This window comes from Fukomys damarensis, unplaced genomic scaffold (genome assembly GCF_012274545.1).
Source record: "Fukomys damarensis isolate Sample0158 unplaced genomic scaffold, DMR_v1.0_HiC HiC_scaffold_35, whole genome shotgun sequence".
Lineage (NCBI taxonomy): Eukaryota > Metazoa > Chordata > Mammalia > Rodentia > Bathyergidae > Fukomys > Fukomys damarensis.
Genome location: NW_022900947.1, coordinates 56120771 through 56143279, shown reverse-complemented (window position 1 = coordinate 56143279; position 22509 = coordinate 56120771). Strand labels below are relative to the sequence as shown.

The 22509-nt window shown below is 36.9% G+C and overlaps 1 pseudogene; it reads left to right on the top strand.

Moving 5' to 3' along the window:
* The window catches only part of LOC104849617, a 70039-nt pseudogene extending 52167 nt beyond the window's left edge, over positions 1 to 17872 (top strand).
* The last annotated feature ends 4637 nt before the right edge of the window (positions 17873 to 22509 follow it).

The following is a 22509-nucleotide window of genomic DNA, read 5'->3' as shown; positions in this document are numbered from 1 at the left end:
TATTGCTGTTAGTTTGTCCTGTTCTTCTCTTTGTTCCTTCACTCTCTCTTTTCCTCTTATCTCCAACAGTTTCACAAAATTTGTGCAATTTTCCTGTGTCCTCTAGCCTCACATCTAACCTTTTTCCTTTCTTCTATCCCTCAATCCCTCCCTCCCCAACTCCTTGTAAATCCTAATACCAAAGGATAAATTTACTATATTGAAGGTTTATTTATTATAAACATATTTTGGGCTGGTCCTCAATTTTGATCCAATTCATGTGGTTAAAGCTGCCAGATTAATAGCTATCACAAATTGTCATTTTCTAAACTGTGTTTGATGCTATTGTTGTTGCCAATTGTATCACTTTGCCTAAGGGGTCGTGAATTATCTAATCAGATGTCCTCCCTGATATACTGAAAACGAGATTGCCTAAGAGCCATTAGTGACTCAAAGCCTAACAACCAGCTATACCAGGAAGACACCTCTGACAATCAATCATTCCATAAGAGTTCTAAATACAGGCAATAAAAATATTCACAATAAGCAATAGTGAAGTATCAGCCCAGGAATAAAACTAAAACCAACATCAACAATAAAAATAGAAATGAAAAGATACCTAAACAAGGTGAAAATCCAGATTTCCAGCTCACTAGAGGCAAATTCTGGGGGCAACAAAAATGGAGAAATCTGATAAACAACCACCTGGACACCCTGAACTGATAGCATAGGAACTAAAAAATAAAAAAATAAAGTTGAACTAGAAAAAATTCAAAACAGAAATAATTTCTGAGACAACTACAGAGATGGTGAGCAGAATGAAAAACATGATTATAGGCTTTAGAACAGAAATAGACAAACAAACAAAACAATAGTTGAGCTCAGGACCATGATTAAAACTACGAAGGCCCAGCATAGGAAAAACATGGAAACCATGAATGCCCAACATAGGAAAGAAATGGGATCCATGAAACAGATTCAAACAGATATCCAGGAGATTGAAAACTCTATTGAAAATATTCACTGCAGAAGGAGCCAGTGTGAAGATAGAATATCAGATATACAAGATAGGGTGAAAAGAGATATCTCTTAAAAATAGTAAGGGACCATGAGAAATTGATCCAGCAGCTGCTAGATTATGCAAAGAAGAATAACATAAGACTGATAGGAGTCCATGAAAAAGCAGGAAAAAGTATAAATGATTAAAAAAAAACTTCACAGAAGTAAAAGCAGAAACCTTTCCAAACAGAAGAAAAAAATTTAACATACAGACAAGTGAGACATATAGGACTCCACCTAGCCATGATCAAAAAAAATAAATAAATCTACACCTAGAAATACAATAGTCAAGATCCCAGAAACCCAACAAAACAAATCCTACAGGCAGTTAGAGAAAAGAAACAAATCACATACAAAGGAAAGCCCATCAGAATCACAGCATAAACAACTCAAAATCTTCAAGTCAAGGAGAGTTTGGAGTGAAGTATTTCAAGCCCTAAAAGAAAATAACCTCCAATTTAGATTATTGTATCCTGCACAATAATCTTTAAAAATCCATGGGAAAATTAAATACTTCCATGAAAAAGAACCCCTGAGTAACTTCATATATATCAACAAGCACTCCAAACAATTCTAAAGAATATCCTGGAAAAAGACACTGAGGGTCACTACTCTATAAGGGCCAAAACAATGAAGCCATCAGGCAAGGCAAGAAGTTAAAGGGGAAGAGGGGAAAATAAAAAGTAAAAGAGCCAAAACCAGGAAAATACCATGAAAATAACAAGTCAATACATATCAGTTATAATCATTGATGTTAATGGCCTCATTTCACCAATCAAAAGAAATAGATGGGCAGAATGGATCATTAATAAACAAAAGCAAAATCCAACAATATATTGTATAAAAGAAATACATTTAATTCAAAAAGACATTCATAGATTGAAAGGAATAGGATAGGAAACAATTCTCAATGTGACAGGAACCAGGGAAAAAGTAGGGGCAACAATTTTGTTTGCAGACAAGGTAGATTTCAAAGCAAAACTGATTAAGAGAGACAAAGAAGGTCACTACATCCTTCTAAAGAGAAAAATCCAGAGGAAGAGATGACAATCACAAAAATATATGAACCAAATACTAGTGCTCCCCAAAATATTAAAAGAATAGTAATGGATATGAAAAGCAACATTACTATTAATACAATTGTACTAGGGACCTCAATATGCCACTGTCACAAATAGACAAATCATCTAGATAAAAAATCAACAACAAAATTCTAGAACTCACCCAAACTTTTGAACGTATGGGCTTAATAGTTGTCTACAGAGTGTCTCACCACACGAAATAAGAAGACATTTTTTTTCAGTTGCACACAGGTCATTCTCCAAAATGGACCATGCTAGCTCATAGAACATGGTTAAGTAAATGCAAAGGAATTGAAGTTATCCCCTGCATATTGCCAGACTATAGTGCAGCTAAACTAAAGATCAATAGCATTAAAAAAATGCAAGAACTTTGTAAAATTTGAAATTGAAGAACACTCTCCTGAACAACAAATGGATCACAGAGGATATTAGAGAAGAAATTAGACAGTTCCTACAATTAAATAACAATACCAGTACAACATACAGGATCTCATGGGACAGGATGAAAGCAGTTCTATGAGGGAAATTCATGAGCAGTGAATGCCCATACTAGGAAAATAGAGTGAGCTCAAATAGTCTTATGTGGAACCTCAAGATACTAGAAAAAGAAGAACAAGACAAACCCAAAGTGCATAAAAGGAAGACAATTATAAAGATCAGAGCAGAAATCAATGCAATGGAGACTAAGAGAATAATACAAAAGAATAAATGAATCAAAGGCTTGCTTCTTTGAAAGAATAAATTAAATTGACCTATGCTTAGTCACACTTGTAAAAAATGCTGAAATCCATGCAGGAGGGAAAAGAATGAAATAACAATAGATCCAGCAGAAATCCAGAGGATCATCAATACCTACTTCAAGAGCCTATACTACAGTAAAATGGAAAACAAAGAAGAAATGGGCAATTTCCTAAATGCATATGAATTACCAAAGCTGAACAAAGAAGACATAAAAATTCTAAACACCCCAAATTCAATCAGTGAAATTGAAAACATAAAAAACATACCAATGAAGAAAAGTCTGGGTACTGATGGATTCACTATTGTATCTACAAGGTATGTAGGAAAGAGCTAATGCCACTGCTTCTTAAACTCTTAAATGGAATTTGGAAGTGATACTTCCTAAGTCATTCCTGGAAGTAATGATTACTTTGATGCCAAAAGCAGAGTAAGACCCAATCAAAACAGAGAACTATAGGCCAATCTCCCTCATGAACATAGATGCAAAAATCCTCAATAAGATACTAGCAAACAGAATACAGAGGGTCATCAAAAAGATCATACAACCTGACCAAGTCAGATTTATCTCACGGATGCAAGGATGGTTCAACATATCTAAATCAAAAATGTAATACAGTATATCAACAGACCCAAGGACAGAAACCATGTGATTATTTCAATAGATGCAGAAAAAGCATTTGACAAAATACAATACCCATTCATGATAAAAATCATGCAGAAAGTTGGAATAGATAGTCTTTATCTTAATCTAATAAAGATTATCTATGAAAAACCAACAGCCAACATGATACTACTTGGTCAAAAGCTGAAAGCTTTCACAGTAAAATCACGAGGAAGACAAGGATTTCCACTATCACCATTCCTATTCAATATAGTCTTGGAAACCTTAGCCACAGAAATTAGATAAGAGAAAGAAATAAAATGAATAAACATAGAAAAGGAAGAAGTTAAACTCTCATTATTTGCTGATGATATGATACTATACATAGAAGACCCAAAAAACTTTGCCAAAAGACTTCTTTACTTAATTGACAGATTCAATAGCCTTCTTGTACAAAAATAACAGACTCACTGAGAAAGAAACTAGGGAAACAAACTCTTTCACAATTGCATCCAAAAAAGTGAAATATCTAAAAATCAATCTAATGAAGGAAGCAAAAGATCTGTACATTGAAAACTGCAGCACGCTGAAGAAAGAGACCCAAGAGTGTATAAGACAATGGAGAGACATTCCTTTCTCCTGGGTAGGAAAAATCAATATATTGAAAATTGCCCTACTTCCAAAATTGCTATACAGATTCAATGTAATCTATATTGAAATCCAAACAGTATATTTCACAGAACTAGAGAAAAAAATCCAAAAATTCATTTGGAACAAGAGACCCAGAATAGCAAAAGCAATTCTACGTAACAGAGACACGGCAGAGGGAATCACAATACCCAATTTGAAACTATACTATAAAGCCACTGTGTTAAAAACAGCATGGTGCTAGTAAAGAAACAGAACCAAGGATCAGTGGAATAGATTAGAAGATGCAGAAACAACTCCAGATGTATTCAGCTACCTCATCTTTAACAAAAGAGCCAACCATCCTCTCTGAAGGAAAGAGAGCCTTTTTAATAAATGGTGCTCGAAAAAATGGATTTAAACTTGCCAAAGATCAAAACTACACCCTTATTTTTCACCATGCATTAAACAAAATTCTAAGTGGATTAAAGATCTAAATGTTAAAACATAAACACTAAACTTTCTGAAAGATAAGTTAGGTAGAACTCTAAAAGATATTGGCATAGGAGAAGATGTTATGACCAAATCCACAGTAGCACAGGAACTAGCACAAAGAATCAACAACTGGGATCTCATCTTTTTTTTTTCAGCTTTAATTGAGTTTATTGGTACATTTTAGGGATACAGTACAGTTACATTCATTGTTGGTATCTTTTACCTCTACATGACATGTCTTGGTTCTCATTTTTTCCCCTTGTCAATGCCCTCCCTTCACCTCCTCCTCACCTCCCCATCTACAATCACTTTATTTCCATCTTTTCATTATCACACATTTTTTTCTTTTCCCTTATTACCCTTCCCCTACCCATCCCACTTTCCCTACACCTTTAGCCCCTTTATTCCCATTACACAATATCAGTAATCTTCTTAGGATCTTATGGACTATTGCAGTTTATTCATACCAGAGAAATTATTTGGCATTTACAAATGTGTGACTTATTTATTTCACTTACAAGTATATCTTCAATATGTATCCATTTTCCTATGAATCAATCTATTTTCTCATTCTTTATGGCTAAGTAATATTCCATTTTATAGAAAAAGCACATCTTCATTCTCCAGATTCCAACTGATGGGCAAATGGGCTGTTTCCAAGTTTTAGCTATTACAAACTGTGCCAGTATAAACATGGGTGTGCATACATCAATGTGATATGATTCTTTTAGTTCTTCTGGAATGATACCCAGCAGAGGGATGGCTGGGTCAAATGGAACCTCCAGTCCAAGCTCTTTGAGATATCTCCATATTTATTTCCACAGTGGTTGCAACAGTCTGCACTCCCACCAACAATGGAGAAGGGTTCCTTTCTCCCCACAACCCCACAAACATTTGTTATTGTGTGATTTCTTGATAGCAGCCATTCTTTGTGGGGTGAGGTGAAATCTCAGTGTTCTTTTCATCTGCATCTCTCAAATGACCAGTGATGTGGAGCATTTTTTCATATATTTACTTGCTGCTTTTACTTCTTTGTCTGCGAAATATCTGTTCATTTTGGATGCCCATTTTTGAATCAGGTCTTTATATTGTGGGGGCTGGTTGCTTTGAGTTCTTTATATATTCTAGATAATATTCCTTTGTCTGAGGAGCAGCTGGTAAAAATATTTTCCCACATTGTAGGTTGTCTCTTAGTTCTGCTGATGCTTTTTTTAGAAGTACAGAAGCTTTTTAATAAGATGAGATCCCAGTTTTTTATTCTTTCTGCTAGTTCTCGTGCTACTGAGGATTTGTTCATAAAGTCTTTTCCTATGCTAATGTCTTTCAGAGTTCTGCCTAACTTGACTTCCAGCAAGTTTAGTTTTCCTGTTTTAATATTTAGATCTTTAATCCACTTGAATTTTAATTCAGTGCATGGTGAAAGATAAGGGTCCAGTTTTAATCTGTGACAGGTTGAAATGCAGTTTTTCCAACACCATTTATTAAAGAGGCTATCTTTCCTCCACTGAGGACAGTCAGCTCTTTTGTCAAAGATGAGGTAGCTGAGTACATCTGGATTTGTTTTTGTGTCTTACAATCTGTTCCACTGATCCTCAGGCCTGTTTCTTTGCCAGTATCATGTTGTTTGTATCACAGTGACTTCGTAGCATAGTTTCAAATTGGGAATTATTATACCCGCTACCATGTGTCTGTTGCCTAGGATAGCTTTTGCTATTCTAGGTCTCTTATGATTTCAGATGAATTTTTGGATTCTTTTTTCTAGTTCTGTGAAATACAGTGTTGGAATTTCAATTGGCGTTGCATTGAATCTTTATGGCAGTTTTCATAGTATGTCATTTTCACTATGGGGATATCTTTCCATTTTTTTATATCCTCTTCAATTTCTTTTTTCAGAGTGCTATAGTTTTCAGTGTAGAGGTCTTTTGCTCCTTTTCTTAGATTGATTCCTAGATACTTCATTTTTGTGGATGCTATAGTGAAGGGAATTGTTTTCCTAATTTCTCTCTCAGTGAGTCTGTTATTTGTATACAAGAAGGCTATTGATTTTGCGGTGTTCACCTTGTATCCAGCTACTCTACTGAATCTGTCAATTAAGTTTAGAAGAATTTTGGTGGAGTTTTTTGGGTCTTCAATGTAGAGTATCATATCATCAGCTACAGTTTAACTTCTTCCTTTCCTACCTTTATTACTTTAATTTCTTTCTCTTGTCTAATTGCTATGGCTAATGCTTCCAGAACTATATCAAAGAGGAGTGGTGATAGTGGCATCCTTGTTTGTTCCTGATTTTAAGTTGGAGTTTTTCAGTTTTTGGCCATTTAATATGATGTTGGGTTTTGGTTTTTCATAGATAGCCTTTATTAAGTTGAGATATAGACCATCTATTCCAATTTTTTGCAGGGTTTTTATCATGAATGGGTGTTGAATTTTGTCAAATGATTTTTCTGCATCTATTGAGAGGATCATATGGTTTTTGTCCTTGACTTTGTTAATATAAGGTATTACATTTATTCACTTATGTATGTGGAACCACCCTTGCATCCCTGGAATAAATCCAACTTGGTCAGGATGTATGATCTTCTTGATAATCCTCTGTATTCTGTTTGCTAGTATCTTATTAAGGATTTTTGCATCTATATTCATTAAGGAGGTTGCCCTGTAGTTCTCTTTTTTAGTTGCATCTTTCCCTGTTTGGGGAATCAAAGTGATACTTGCTTCCAGGAATGAATTTGGAAGTATAGCTTCCCTTTCAATTTCACTGAAAAGTTTGAAGAGTAATGGCAGTAATTCTTCTCTAAATGTCTTAAAAATTCAGCAGTGAATCCATCAGGGCCTGGGCTTTTCTTTGTTGGAAATTTTTTAATTAAATTTTCGATTTCACTGACTATAATTGGGATGTTTGAAATGTTTTTATCTTCTTTGTTCAACTTTGGTAATTCATAAGTATCTAAAAATCTGTCCATTTGTTTTGTGTTTTACATTTTATTGGAGTACAGGTTCTCAGAGTAGGTATTAATGATCCTCTGGATTTCTACTGGATCTGTTGTGACTTCACCTTTTTCATTCCTGATTGCATGGATCTGAGCCTTTTCTTTCATTTTTTATAAGATTATCTAAGGGTTTGTCAATTTTATTTATTCTTTCAAAAAAACAACTCTTTCTTCCATTTATTTTTTGTATCATTTTCTTAGTTTCCATTGCATTGATTTCTGCTCAAATCTTTATAATTTCCTCTCTTGTTTGAGCTTTGAGTTTTTCTTGCTCGTGTTTTTCTAGGAGTCTAAGATTCATCATTAGGTTGTTTGCTTGAACTTGCCCTGTTTTCCTAGTGTGGACAATCAGTGCTATGAATTTTCCCTGAAGAACTGCTTTCATTGTGTCCGATAGATTCCTGTATCTTGCATTGGCATTTTCATTTATTTGTAAAAACTGTCTAATTTCTTCTTTAATTTCTTCTGTAATCCCTTGATTGTTCAGGAGAGTGTTGTTCAGTTTCCATGTGTTTGTGAAGTTCCTAGTTTCTTGTGCTGTTGATCCCAGTTTGATTACACTATGATCTGATAATATACAGGGGATGTCTTCAATTCTTTTGGATTTATTCAGACCTGTTCTTTGAGCCAATATGTGGTGTATCTTGGAGAATGATCCATGTATAGATGAAAAGAATGTATATTCTGATTTTGTGGGGTGGAATACTCTGTAAACATCTATTAAGTCCATGTGTTCCAAAGTTGGTTCAGTTCTTTTATTTCATTGTTGATTTTTTTGCCTAGATGATTTGTCTATTTGTGATAGTGACATATTTAAATCCCCTACTAAAATTGTATTAGTGCTTATTTGGTCTTTCATGTTACTTAATATTTGTTTTATATAGTTGGCGCATTAATATTTGGTGTATATATGTTTATGATTGTCAACTCTTCCTCTTGAATTGTTCCCTTTACATGATGTAGTGTCCTTCTTTGTCTCTCTTAATGAGTTTTGATTTGAAATTTACTTTGTCTGTGCACAAGATTACTACCCCTGCTTTTTTCTGGGCTCATGATGCATGGAGAATTGTTTTCATTCCTTTCACTTTCAGTCTATGGGCTTCCTTTTGCACTAGGTGTGTTTCTTGTATACAACATATTGTTGGATTTTGCTTCTTAATCCATTCTGCCAGTCTATTTCTCTTGATTGGTGAATTCAGGCCATTGACACTGATGGTTATAACTGATATGTTCTGACTTATTATTGTCATGTTATTGTCATTTTGTTGACTCTTTTTACTTTTTCTCCCCTCTCCTTTCAGTTTCTTGCCTTGCCTATTTGATTTGGTCTGTTGAGCCTCATGGTATTGTGACCTTCATCGTTCTTTTCTAGGATATTATTTAGAATTCCTTGTAGTACTGGTTTGGTGTTCATGAAATTTCTCAGGTGTTCTTTGACGTGGAAGTATCTTATTTCCCCATCTATTTTTAAAGAGAGTTTTGCAAAATACATCAGTCTAGGTTGGAGGTTGTTTTCTTTTAGGACTTGAAATACCTCACTCCAGGCTCTCCTTGACGTAAGGGTTTGTGATGAAAAGTCTGCTGTGATTCTAGTGGGCTTTCCTTTGCATGTGATTTGTTTCTTTTCTCTTACTGCTTGTAGTATTTGTTCTTCTGTTGGATTTCTGGGATCTTGATCATTATATGTCTAGGCGTAGATTTTTTTTTATCGTGGCTAGTTGTATTTCTATATGCCTCACTTATCTGTATGTCTAATTCTTCCCTTCTGTTTGGGAAGTTTTTTGTCATTAATTCTGTGAACAGCTTTTTTAAGTCATTTGTGTTTTCTCCTGCTATGTCATGGATTCCCATTCGTCTTATGTTATTTTTCTTTGAATCATCTAGCAGTTGTTAGATCGATTTCTCATGATCCCTTGCTGTTTTTGAGAGACCTCTTTTGCACGTTCACTGACTGCAATCCTATCTTCTATATCTGAAATTCTATCTTCGCAATCTTTTCTTCTGTTGCATACACTTTCAATAGAGTTATTAATCTCCTGGATATCTGTTTGAATCTGTTTTATGGATTCCATTTCTTTCCTCTGTTGGACATTCATTGTTTCCATTTCTTTCTTATGCTGAGTCTTCATGGCTTCTATCAGGGTTTGAGCTCATTTATTTATTTATTTATTTATTTTGGTCAGTTTCTGTTCCAGAGTCTGGAATCATAACTTCCATTTTGCTCACCATCTCTATGGTTAGCTGGGAAGTTATTTCTGATTTGAATTTTTCTAGAACCTGATTGATCTGTTTTGTTACCTCTTGTGCTATGAGTCCAGGGTGTCCTGCTGATTCACTGTCAGACTTTTCATCCTCATTTGCCCTACTGTTTGCCATAGGCGAACTGGAAGTCTGCCTTTGTGTCTTGTTTTCTCATTTTTATTTTTGTTTTTGGGTTGTCCTTGGTTTAATTTCTGGGTTATTACTTAAGTTTTCCTGATATAGTTGCTTTTTAGCTTTTGAGTCTCTAATGACTCATAGACATCCTCAGTTTCATAATACTGGAGAAAACAACTCATTAAATCAATCACAATCCTTTATCACAATTGATACATTCAGCAGCCCAATAGGATCAAGCATAGCTTGCAAATTGACCACTTGTGGTAGTCATTAATCTATCACCTTTAAACCATGTGAATTAAATTAATATCAAGAAGCACCCCAAAATATGTTTGCAGTGCATACGCTTTTCAATATAGCATCTTTACCACTTAGGATGGGGGCTTAGACTGAGTTTGGATGAGAGGAGTAGATAAGTAAAAGAATTGGAGAAGGTTTCAAGTGAAGCCAGAGGATGTAGAATGACAATACTATCTTTACAAAACTCTTAACTTCAAAGGAGATAGACAGAGTGCAGGAATAAGGACAAGAATATATCCCCTTAACAGTAATAGGGGCTCTCCTTACCCTGAAGCTACGGAGCCATGAGTGAGGTAAAATGACAGGAGAAAAGAACATAAAGAATAAAAGAAAAAATGATAAAAGAAGAAGTCCGAGCTAGGGCAGGAGCAGGAATAAAAAGGGAGATGAGGGATAAAATGGTGGAGCAAGAGACTGAGTTGGAGAGAGAGGACAGAAAAAAGAAAGAAATTGTAGGGTGGAATGAGGAAAAGAAGAAAAAAACAATTTGAAGGGCCTCTTTCAGACTATGTCTCTGTTGTCATATTATACCAAGTGTACAGCCATGTACAGAACCAAATCCCCTGCTCTCAGCTAGCCAATGGCAGGTCTCCACGACTCAGACTGACCTCAGTCCACAAGGCCTAAATTGAGTTTCCCAATCCATAGGGTTGAACTCCACTCAGTTCTATTACAGGTTTCCCCAGCCCTTTCTTTAAAGATTTTCATATTTGAGAGCTCAGAAAAATACCCTTCATGACCACCTATGCTTCTGAAGTGTAGGTCCAAGGACTGGCCCAATCAGGAGATTTGATAATGGGGGGGTCACATCGTGGGGGGTTTTCAAGGGTGCCTGTGCAACTACCTACCTTACAGGATCTGGTGGCACGCAGTCGAGGAGGTCGTGGACCTACCGGGTAGACCCAAGCAGGTAGCTCAGATCTCAGTTTTTTAAAAAGCTTCTGCACTGCAAGAGAAACCACCAGCAGAGCTAAGAGACAACCTACAATATGAGAAAAAAAATTACCAGCTATTCCTCAGACAAGGGTCTACTATCTAGAATATATAAAGAACTCAAAAAAATCAGATCCCACAAATATAAATACCAAATTTTAAAAATGAGAATCTGAAATGAACATACATTTCTCAGAAAAAGAAGTAACAGTGGTGAATAAATATATTTTAAAAATGTTCAAAATCACTTGTCAATTGACAGATGCAGATGAAAACAACACTTAGATTCCACCTTACCCCACAAAGAATGGCTGCTATCAAGAAATCAACCAATAACAAATGTTGGCAGGGTTGTGGGGAGAAAGGAACCCTTCTCCATTGTTGGTGGGAGTGCAGACTGGTGTAACCACTGTGGAAATCAGTATGGAGATACCTCAAAGAACTAGGATTAGAGGACCCATTTGATCCAACTATTCCCTTTCTGATTATCTTCTCAAAAAAATTAAAATAATCATACCATAGCAATATATGCACACCCATATTTAAAGCAACACAGTTTTTAATAGCTAAAACACAGAAACATTCCAACTGCCCATCAACCAGAGACTCAATGAAGAAGACATTTTTATATAATATGGAGTACTACTCAGCTATAAAGAATGAGAAACTAGAGTCATTTATAGCTAAATGGATACACATTGAGGTCATACTCTTAAGTGAAATAAATAGGATACACGTGTGTAAATACTGAATAGTTTATTTGGTGTGAGAAACCAAAAGTATAAATAAGAATTGAAATTTATAATAGATAATAGAGTCATACTCATAAGACCTATTACACAGACATATCCAGAAATGAGCTTTACTAATAATAGCTTTGGCAGCTCTTAGGCCAATCAAGTTGACAATTCATCTTAATCACACTCCACCTGTTGTCAAATTGACACCAGAACACATCTCTTTAAATTATATGTAATTTTCAAATAAATGCAAGGTCATAATTCCACCAAACATGATATGATTGACTTCCATACAGTTGAACATGCACTAATGCCTTCCCCACAATCTCAAACATTCTAACATTCCTCAAAAGTCCAAGTCAAAGAGTCCTCTGAGATTCAAGGCACAGACTTAGCTGTGAACCCCTGTAAAAATAAAATCAAGTTACATAATCCCAATATGCAGTGTTACAAGGTAAATCTTTCCATTCCAAAAAGAAAGAATTGAACAGACACTTCTCAGAAGCACAAATGCCTAATAAATACATAAAAAATGGTCAACATTGTTGGCCATTGGAGAAATGCAAATTGAAACAACATTAAGATTACATCCTACTCGAGAAAGAATGGCTATCAAGAAATCAGATAATAACAAATACTGGTGAGACTGTGGGGAAAATGAACTCTACATTTTGTTGGTGGAAATACTATTACAACCTTTACAGAAATCAGTATGGGGAGTCCTCAAAAAATTAAAAGTAGAAATTCTATTTGACCCAACTATACTCCTTCTAGGAATCATCCCAGAAGAATTAAAGACATTATGTCATAGTGACACACACATACCCATAATAATGTTTATAGCAGCACAATCTTAATAGCTAAATCTTGGAAGGATCCTGTATGTTGATAAACAGATAAATAGATCAAGAGTATGTCCTATTTATGCACAATGGAGCACTACTCTACCTTGAGGGAGGACAAATTTGAGAAACTTTTAGGAAAATGAGTGCACTTTGAGATCATACTGTGCAGTGAAATAAATCAGACACACAAGCTTAAAATATCACATGGTTTCTCTTATATGAGAAACACAAACTATAAATAAAGAACAAAATATAAGATAAATAATTGAAAGTAGGGAGATATTTCTCATATAGGAAGGGGATCAAGAGATGGAGGGAGGGGCAGAAAGAGGAGGGGAAGGGGATGAAAAAAATTGAGATGTGTTATGCAATGTACCAACTCCCCTGAATGTGAGCATTATATATTTCAAACATACTAATAAAAATTGAGGAAAAGAACTAAACAAATAACACCAAAACAAGACCCAAACCAAGAACGGAAAACGTTTAATCCCGTAGCTCCATATTCAGCACCAGAGTATGTGAATGACAAGATTTGATCTCCAAAGAACTTTGAGAGCTGGATCCCTATGACTTTGCCAGTTGCAGCCCACATGTCTTCTTGCTTTGACTGGATTTGCTTGCTGCCTGTGGCTTTCCTCAGTAGATATTCCATATTCTTGGTATCTCCAGCTTCCTAGGGCCTCCAGCTTCATTCCCACAGCTTCCTGCGCTGCCCTCTCAGCAGCTCTTTGCCTGACCTCTCAGGGCTTCCTTTGAAACCCTTGAAATCTTGCATTCTGATTGTCAGTAAAACCATGATCACATGGATGGTGCCAATGTGTGCAACTGGTACAGACAATAAATGGGCCCATTGAACTGTGACTACGGCAGCCTCTGAGTGCCAAGAAGGCCCTTTTGGGGCCTGGAGAGCTCTCTTTTCAAATGAAAGGTTTATATTTTTGCATCCTTGAGTCTGTGATGGGTGAGGATTTGCTGGTTCCTGAGATGTCCTTCAGACATTTCTTCTTGTCCCAGTTCATCTTTTCAATGGTATTAACCTCTTCCCCAACCATACCTCTTCGGCCTCAACTTTACAAGTGGTTATTTTTAGGCAAAATTTTAATTTTTTCCAATTTTTCTTCTCTATGTTTGCTTCCAATTCCCCAATATACATCTGACTAAAAGTAGCCAAGAGTAACTATGCTCCAGCTTGATCCTGGAATGCCTTGAAATATTCCCCATGATCAATTAATTCATAGCCCTTAAATTCAACTTCCTGCAAGGACATGGGGAAAATGTAGACAAATTCTTCCGTAGAATGTAACAGCATGGCCTCTAGGTCAATACCTGTTAAAGACGATATTTTCTACTAAAAATTTCATGTTTCTGGCCTTTAGTATCCACATTCCTATCAGTATTCTGGTCTTCTGGTCTTCTGAGACCCAATCATAATCATTGTTTATAGCAGCCAAGGGTTTTCCTCCCCACATCTTCAAAATTTTTCAAACCCTGTTCCAAAGACTTATAAACCACATAATCAGGAATAGATACAGAAATAACTTTAATTCTCTGGTAGAGATGTTTTTTTATTAGCCAGCTTTCCTGTAGTTGGAACACAATATCAGACCCTTACAACTTAAAAAAGGAGATGTCTATGTTGGCTTACTGTTTCAGAAGATTAAATTCTTGGTTGGCAGGCTTCAAACTAGAACCCTTATGGTAGATGGACATGGCAGAGCAAAGTTCCTTAACTCATTGTGGCCTGAAAGGAGAGGAGAGAAAGAGTACCACAGAAGAAAAGCCAGAGTCCAGATACTGTTCACACTGTGACACCTTCACGACCCACTCAGATCAACCAGTTATGTGATCTACTAGTCCTCTATGCAGTTCTCAAGCCAATTAAATTGAAAACTCAGTTTAAACTCACATCAAGTAGTAACATAAGTATATTTCTGTGATAGTTTTAGTTTTTTAGTGCACACTGTATGTACAGGGCTAGATAATAAGTATATCCTACTCTAAACTTTAATCAAAAACCTCTGATTATGAACATTGAAAGAAAAATGGTGATATTAATGACATTTCATAGTGGTGATAAAAGTGGAAGAATTGGGTTGAATGACTTCATAGCAAAGTGATTTGATGTGTTTCTAGCATCTATCTTCAAAAGCAAATATTTATTTCAAATATCCATGCTACATATATCTTATGGAGCTATATAATATATATAGAGAGATATGTATCTATAGGCATAGCTCTAAACATGTTTTTGCTCAAACTTTAGCATAGAAAGACTCAAACTTATTTTGTCTACAATGGTTACCTTTTTTTTTTAAATATAGTGTTAGAGGGATTGCAATGTCTTTGTGGATGAAATGTTCTGGTTAAACAATGTATAAGCATATTACTACCTGTAGAAGCCTTCTTCTGAATATTTTCCTTGGGTAAAACATAGTTATGACTCTTTCCATGCCATTGTCGTGTTTTTAACTTACTATTTTATGTAGCAAAATTAATCATTTTGGTTTTATTTATGATATTAGAAGATAATGCTTAGAACATTTCAGTATATTTACTTATGATTCATGACTCTAAACTTAATATTCCATCTAAACTGATATAGCCAACTCTTTTATAATCCTTACAAAAGATGTGATGTGTTGTGTCAACTTGAATGAATTAAGAATCACCTACAAGATTAGTAAAGTGCGTTCCAGGGTGTGACTATCAAGCATTTTCAGAGATGATTGGCATGTAGATCAGTAAACTGAGAGGTAAACATTTTACTCCAGCTGTGGGTGGCAAAATCCAAATGTTTGTATTATGATGGGAAAGAAGCAAAAGGAGGAGGAAGTTGGCATGTGTTTTAAAAGCTCTGCTTGTTTTGGGTAGGTGTGTCTTTTTCTCTCACCATCATCCATGCATAGCAGACTCCAGTTTCACCAGCTGTTCAATGTAAACTCATACCAGTGACTCTCTAAGGATTGTTAGACCTTCTGTCTCAGCTTGGCATTGGATATTGACCCCTCTAGTTTTATGGTTTCCAGATTATTAGACTACTCAGCTACTGGATCCTCTGGCTCTCTAGTGTACTCTTGTCCATTGTGGACTCTCTTCTGCCTCATATGCTTTACGTCTGTATAATAAATTGGTTCGGCTTCCAAAATGATGAAGCATGTATGAATATAGTGGATAGTGGATGTTGATGTTTATAATTTAGGTCTGGAAAAAAATTAGGTCTGGAATACCTCCAAAGGTCCATGTGTTAAAGGCTTTGTCCCCAGCTTTCTGCTATTGGGAGATGATGGCATCTTTAAGAGGAGAGGGTACACAGAGATATTCAGATCATTGGGGTGTATCTCTGAAGGTGATTTCAGAACTGAATCTCTTCCTGCTTTACCTTTTCCACTCACTGGACAGGATGTGAGTGATTTTTCTCCTCACTACAGACTGAAACATTCAAAACTGTGAGCAAAAAACCGTATTTGCCTTTTTTAAGTTGATTTATTTCAGCTATTTGTTATAGTGATGATAATAGAGGGGATAATGTCCTCAGTTTCAGTAATATTTGTGACAGTATTGTGTACATACAAGTCACAGAAAATATGACTCTGGAAGACTTGCAGAACAGACAGTAGCTTTATTTCAGAATTTCAACAAACAGATTCTAAGTGAGTTATGAAGTAAAGTAATCAAGGCCTTTCTCTCTTTTTAACCAAGAAGATAACTTCATGAAAGTTAACCTAGATAAGTATTATTTATTATTGTTAGAAATGTATTCTTTTTGATTGATGCATATTAGAGATGCAGAATGATGAGATTCATTGGGGTAGATCAGTATATGCATCCAATATGTTTTGCTTACTTTTATCCCAATTACTCCCTTTCCCTTTCCTCCCCTCTCTCACTGATTCTCTTCCCCTCTCTAAAAGATTACCTCCTAAAGAAACCTGTTCCTTAGGATAAGTGTTCTCAAAAATCCACAAAGAGTTTGGCATATTTGTGAACTCTGCAGTGTCATAAACACTTTAGAGCAATCTAACATTTCTCTAGGAACAAAATGAATCTCTTTTAGCAGGTTTTTGAAGCATCCACAGCAAACAAAAAGAGCACATAACAAACTTTCATAGACAGACAGGATATTATTTTTCTTCATTCCATAATTTAAAATCTAAATCTTCTCCATCTAGTTCCAGATAAGATCAAATGCAGTTTTTTCCTTGTGTTTGTGCAATTTGTTCTTGAAGACTTTCTTTAGGTAACACCTTGATATTATTTTCTACAAAAGAGCAATAAACAAAGCTTCATTGGAAAGAGTAATAGTTGAGAAGGACAACCCTTTTAAAAAGTAAAAATGGCCATCCCTTTTTTCTCTTAGCACTGGGCACTGACCTTTGGCACTCTTTGGTCCACCACTGCCCAGCTCTCACAGACAGCTGAGACCGTGGGTTTCAGAGACCTGAAAAGCCCTGCTGGCCTCCAGGTGCTCAACAATTACCTGGCAGACAAGAGCTACATCAAGGAGCATGTGCCCTCACAAGCAGATGTGGCAGGATTTGAAGCAGTCACCTGCCCACCACCTGCCAACTTGTATCATGCCCTATGTTAGTACAATCACATCAAGTCTTATGAAAAGGAAAAGGTCAGCCTGCAAAGAATAAAGAAAGCTATAGGCAACTATGGCCCTGCCAAAGTGGAAGACACCACTGTTAGTGGAGCTGCAGAGAATAAAGATGGTGGTGATGATACTGATCTCTTTGGGTCTGTTGATGAAGAGGAAAGTGAAGAAGCAAGGCTAGGGGACCAATGACTTACACAGTATGAGTCTAACAAAGCCAACAAACCTCCACTTGTTGCCAAGTCTTCCATCTTGCTAGATGTGAAATCTTGGGAAGATGAGACAGATATGGTAAAAATAGAGGAGTCCATCAGCAGCATTTAAGCAGGTGGCTTGGTCTGGGGCTCCTCTAAACTAGCTCCAGTGGGATATGAAATTTAAAAATTGCAAACACAGTGTTTGGTTGAAGATGATAAAGTTGGAACAGACATGCTGGAGGAGCAGATCACTGCCTTTGAGGATGATGTGCAGTCCATGAATGTGGCTGCTTTTAACAAGATCTAAGATTCATCCTGGATCATTAAACTTCAATATAAGCTTGAAGGACAAAAGTCACAGCTGCTTTAGAAGTATTTTAGGTATATCCTGGAGGAGTGGAAAAGAAGTGTAAGACTTGCTAATTAATCATGCACAACCTCTTCAGCATTGAATGGAGTCACAGTGGAATATCAAACCAGGTAGATCACTTGGGAAGCACATTTGTTAAGTCAACATTTTCTTCAAATACTAGAGGTCAATATTAACAAGATTTCCTAGAAAAACTAATTTCCTTACTATCAATCACACAAAAAGACATTTTGGAAATAACCTTAAAATCCATAAACAAAGAAATACAAAAACAGAATGTACAGCAAAATATATGTGGTAAATTTCTTAAAATGGTGATATCCCATACCTTTATCTCAAGTACATTAACTCTAAGTAGAGCTGTTCTTCCTCCCCAGGTTAAGAAAAGTTCAGAACATGATAGCCTAATGTCTTAATTTTCTCATTGCTGAGACAAAATACCCAACAACCAAAGTTAAAGGAGGAAAGGTTTATTTAACTCACAGTTTGTAGAGGTTTCAGTCTATAATCAGCTGGCTCCAAGGCAGGGTGGTATGGCACACAGGCATTGAAGAGGAGAAACAGTCAATGGCAGACAGAAGATAGCAAAGCAACAAATGACAACCACAGCTCTTTCTATCTTTATCTCATCCAGGCCACTTAGGGCAGTAACACTTACACCCTTAATCCTAGTGCCCTTGATCTCAGCATTGCACCATGAATCAATTCTACCACTACACACTGTAGATCCAGCCACCTCTGAAAAAGCCCCACCCATGACTGCATGAGGCTTTGAGTGGACATATAAACACAAGCTGCAATACCTAATATATGGATTTTTATTTTTAAAAGATTTCCTTAGTATTCATAATTAATATGAAACCCAAGAATTCATTGTTCAGTACAAGTTTTGTCAGACATTCTCAAGGATAAATCCACTGTTATATTAATTCTAAGTTTAGATAGATATTTTGAATTATTTATTCACCTATTTTAAGAAATTATTACTATATTATATCCTTAATGTATTCACTGAACAAACTAGCCTACCGTGTCTCAAAAACTGTGTTTAGAAAATCTGGATAACTATAAATCAGATATCAAAAAGAGAAATTTTAAGTGCCAAATATTGTGCTAAAAATTAGAAAGATCTCATTGTGTCTTAAAGAAAACACAGAAAATCTATGAAGTAGGTGTTTATAATGGAACCATGATAAAAAGAGTCACAATTGATAACAATCTAACTCACGGATCCAAGTAATAAGAATTATGAACCACTGCCACCAGGTTCTGGAAAAAAATGATGCTGTTTCTTACTCTATTGCCACTGTTCCTCATTATATGTTTACTCACACAGTTTTCTCCCTCTTTAAGCAAATTTCCTCTGGTTGTTGTGTCTACTTCATTGGAAATAAAACTGCAAGTAACTCAAGTTTACATCTTAAATTTTTGTCAGCTACAGAAAGACAATTCTTTCTGAGTTGCAAATTAAATACTTCTAGAGCAGAACCACAGTTCAGCAAAGCTCACATGGCTTAAACAAAATACCCGACTCCCACAAGTTGAAGGAAGAAAGTATTTTTCAGCTCATAGTTTGCAGAGGTTTCAGTCAGTAGTCAGCTGGCTCTAAGGCAGGGAACTATGGCAGAGGGGTATCACAGAAAAGAAACAGTTCATGATATGGTAGGCACATGGCAGCAAGCAGCTAAGCAGCCACAGGAGCAGAAGCAAGCCCACCTTTCCCTTTTATCCCAAACAGGCTACAAACTTTTTGAGTAGTACCACCCACACCCAGGGTGGATTTTTTATTTTTAGTAAACCTATTCAGCTACACCCAGAACTCTGATAATTACAAACAGTGAACTAGTTTAGTACTACATACCCTTAATTCCAGTATCACAGGCCCTATTTACAGCCAGCTTTCATAAACTCCATCTACTACAAGGAATAGTTTTTTTGTTTTGTTTTGTTTTGTTTCTATTGGGTAGCAGTCAACTGCTAAGCATGGGCCTCAGAAGTTAAAAAGATGGATTCTACAGGTTAAAAATGTCTAGAGCAGCCCCCCTCCAGAAATAGGGAAAACTCCTACACTGCAGGAAATACGGAACATCTTAAAAGGACACCCAAAATTATACAGACATAGATATAGATATGATGGATTTGATTGATGGTGCTCACTCACTGCTGCTATAGGCAGACCAGGAATTAGCCTCTGATCGCTGGGTTTGTTCACCACTCACCATGATGACTTATCAGGCAATTGGCATCATGAGTGACCTGCCCTTAGAGCCAATAAAGCTTACTATGTACACCTTACTCAGCTCCCCATTCGATATAATTGGTATGAATTCAATGAGGGATAAGGAGTTACCCCTAAACCAAAGGGAGGAATGATAGAACTTGTTTAAGTAGTCTAAAAGCCTGCAAAAGGTTAGGAAAATGTAAAATGACTTCTTTCTCTAATAGCAATCTGCTTTACTTAGTTCAAAATTAACAGACACTGGACCTTGAAGTGGGACATCTGGCCTCATCTCTAACCTTAAACACCCCCTTTCTGTGGACTAGACTAGATAGCTAGAGGAATCTTAAGGTAAACTCCCCATCTGCAAAGAATTATTACATCTGGTTTAAAGTTAACTATCTTGTGACCATGATGTGAACTGTGAGAATGAAATGTGACCACCCAAATGAAGTCAAGGCTATAAAACCCAATAAAGGAGGAGTCGTAACCCAGTGTGTCATTGATCCAGGCACTGCTTATGTGTGATTGACCCTCATCAATGAGTAAATTTGTTACTTTACTTTCATTCTGCTGCCTCTTTCTGTGTCACTTGCAAATTCCTTCTGCACACTTGTGCTTGTGAGGCAGGCAGCAGAAACACTGAGCTAAATCCCTGGCCTGTCCTTTAATGTTTAATAAATGTAAATCCTCTATGTTTTCAGCTTGTCTTGTCCAGTTCTTTGAACATAATAAGAGCCTGGAAGGGACCCCTGTGCACCCCAGTACTCAGCTAACAGTTTTTGATGAAACCAGCTATGAGGTAAGGAAAAATTAATGAAACACCCATCTAGAGCAGCCCATGGTCACCCACACTTTGACACTTTCCTCCACTTCTGTCTGCTGACTATGGACATGGGTGCGTGCAACTTTGTGCTCCTTCCCAATAGTCACATCTGCCTTCTCTTTTAGCCAGGCTACAGGAACCCAAATGACTGGCCAAAGCATACACACCTGGCCACACTGCTGCTTAAACTGTGGTTGTGTGGAACAGTGATCCTGTGGCCAGAACATGTCACACTGTGGTCCCTGGACCTGCCACACTACCAGAGCTGGTTGAGCTGAACCAGGGGTCCACACCCTGTAATAGTCCACTAGCACCATGATATGCCAGTTGCCTCCCATCTGCCTGTTGAAACCCAGTCAACTGGGAACTGGGAACCCTCAGGGCCTTGGGGCTCCAGTCCTTCTCTAGTCCTGCCACTTCCTGCCACTTCCTGGTTACAGCCAGTTGTGAGCACTGCCCTATAGCTCACCATGGCCAGGCCTAACTCACTTCCTCCCACAGAAGAGGCAGGACCTTAAGGGAGAACAGGTGACAAGAGGGCATAGCAGAGCAAGGCCTGGCCAAGAAGAGGACTATTTTCTTCCCACCCATTCATCAAAGAACCATCAGCCATGATCTCCTGCAGACCCTAGCCACTCTCCCTATTCCAATCATCAGTGTCCCCTCTAATCTCCCCCACCATGTCCCTTATCTCTATACTATAAATAAACATGCTGAGGGTGCCAGCCATGCCCTTCCGTCCCATCAGACAAGGGGTTTCCCTCTGACCCCAGCTATATCAGCTTTATCATTGTCTTTGTCATTCTCTTGTCTGCCTTTCTTAATCTTCCACTGTTGTTTCTCACTCTGTGGACCCTTCAGATGTCAGGCAGCTATGGCAACATCCCACCACCACACCACCTCTGGCTCACCTCCTTTGATCTGTTTCTTCCTGCCATGTCTCCTCCTCCTTCTGTGCTCTGCTCTGATGCTTGTGGTGTGTGTAAGGGAGAGAATCATTCTTACAATTGTGTCCTCCATGGTCTCAGGGGTTGGAGGCTTCCAGAGAACTTGCTTGGCTTTCTCACCCTTAGAGATAAGAGATAAAGCCTCTGATTTCAAGGAATATGTGGGACTCAGGTGAGATCCTCTCCTTATTTCAGAAATTCAGGTATTTTAATAATGTGCCTAAGGACATGAAGAGAACAACAAAAATTAATAGTAAATATTAACTCAACCAACTGTGAGTGTACCTTCCACTTAAAACTTTTAAGGGTTCTTTTTTTCTTCTTCTCTAAAGTGCAGAAAAAAAAAAGTTACTACCTCCACTGCCTTAAACAAAGTACTAAAGTATCAAGATAAATGTACAGGATATTATTTCCTAGTTAGCTAAGCCCTCCTGGGGGGACTCCGCCCTGATCTCTTAGAAGTTTACAGTTTCTAAGGGAGTCTCTGGGGGACTCCACTCTTTTCTCTAAGGAGTCAGTGGGCAATGGTATGGAGAGTTCTGAAAAAATAAATAAATAAGGTATCAGCACCACCAAATTAAGC